This window comes from Echinops telfairi, unplaced genomic scaffold (genome assembly GCF_000313985.2).
Source record: "Echinops telfairi isolate 266 unplaced genomic scaffold, ASM31398v2 ScPeMD7_7412;HRSCAF=8450, whole genome shotgun sequence".
Classification (NCBI taxonomy): domain Eukaryota; kingdom Metazoa; phylum Chordata; class Mammalia; order Afrosoricida; family Tenrecidae; genus Echinops; species Echinops telfairi.
The window spans coordinates 3,111,892-3,113,850 of record NW_022111312.1 but is presented as its reverse complement, the minus strand read 5'-3'; positions in this window follow the sequence as shown (position 1 = coordinate 3,113,850).

The window sequence follows — 1,959 nt, the reverse complement described above, 5'->3', positions numbered from 1 at the left end:
CCCCAATAAAATGATTCAAAAAATCAACTTCTACATATATAATTCAATGCCATTGATTATACACGTTGTGTTGTACAGCCATTATTTATATCCCTCTCAAATTGTTCCACCACCATTAAAATGAACTCAATGCCCTTCAAGCAAAAACTCTTCCTCCTTCACCCATGGTAATGATAGGTCAAGTTCAGTTTCTTTTTTTTAGTAGTTCTCTTAATATATTCACATCTCATACACTTCCATAGTTAAACCACTTCTAAAAAGAGTTGTATATACAGCATCACAATCAGCTGTAAAGCTCCCGCCTCCCTCCAAAAAAAATTATTTAAATTAAATTAAATTCTCTCATCCTCCTTGCCTTCAAGGCAAATGAAATAAACCAGTGCACTGTGACCACATACGGCCTACTTGGTTTGCTTTGCTCAGTATTTTTAGAGTAATGCGAATTAATTGTCAGCACGTAAAAACTAAGGAAGCACGTCAATGTGGAGACTTATAGTCGTATATACTCGAGTATACGCCAACCCAAATATCCATCGAGGCACCTAAATTTACCACAAAAAAATGCATTAAAAATGTGCTGGAAAAAACCCGGCTTATGCTGGAGTATATACGGTACTCTTTGAAAAATAGAAAGCTTGATTCAGGGGTCCAGGACCAGAGTGGCAGGGAACACCCAAGTCATTGGAATAACATCATCTATATCTTATGTGGGGTTCAAGAGCCCCCATTGTTCAGTAGTGTCATGTTCTGAGACACGGGATTCGCTGGAGGCAAAGATGGTGCAACTTCATCTCACAGATTATCAGGAGATCCCAGGCCCTGGGAAAGGCCATCATGTTTGGTAAGCTACGGGGTCGGTGAAAACGAAGAAGACCCTCAACAAGATGGGTTGACACAATGGCAGCAGCCATGGGTTCGAACATGACGATCATGAGGACTGGGCAGTGTTTCGTTCGGTTGTAAACAGGGTTGCTGTGGATTGGGACTGACTCAGTGGCGCCTAGTAATAGGGTCAAGTAAGAGAAAAACGTGCAACAAACTACAGCAAGTATTAAAAAGAGCAGACCTAGTACAGGGATTGAGACTGGTAGACCCAAGACCATGACCCTTAGTCAACCTTCAGGTCTAAAACTAACCACCTCTGTGGCTCAGTTTTCAGCCCACCAACAGGTCTTTGAGGAGAACTACACTACTAATGAGGTGCACGCACCTTGGGATAATCAACCCCTTGAGATCCACAGGCAGCATTTACCTAAGGACATAATCTGGAAGGGCTTGGGAAAGAGGAGGCATGGTAAGAGGAAACACTAGGAGGGGAAGCGGGATACGTGATATCTCCTTGTAGGATTGCAATCGATGATGTGAATACGTATTGTTGGATGGAAAACTGATCTGCCCTGTAAAACATCCCTCATTTCACCACAAAAAGTGTTTCTTTTTAAAGAGAGGAGAGTTTGAACCACAATGAGTCCAGTATCCTAGACCTGATGCTACTGAGCGGTGAGGGTTCTGTAGAAAGAAGCGGTCCCTCTTCATTGATCATAGCTTCTCCTCACTCAAGTCATTGATGGTGTCTTCCAGTCCTGGCTCCTGTATGCCTCTGGAGTTTGGCCTAAAGGCAAATGCTTTATTCTTTCCAGTTTCCCAAGAAGGACCTATCATTATCCCTAGCTTAGAGATAAGGAAGCTGAAATAAATGAGAGGTCTAGGCATGTGCCCAGGATCACACAACCTGGAAGCAGGAAAACTGGGATCTAACCCAGTCTGTCGACCCAAGCATCTTTGCACAGTCAGAAAAAAATAGAAAGAAGAGAAAAAATATTTTACACCAAACCACTCTTTTCAAAGAAACACTTTTATTAATAGCGCAGTTTGAATGTCAGTATATTGGGATTGCTCAACAAGACTTTGAAATTTCATCTACATCTAAATCGGTGGTGCACACTCCCACACTTGTGC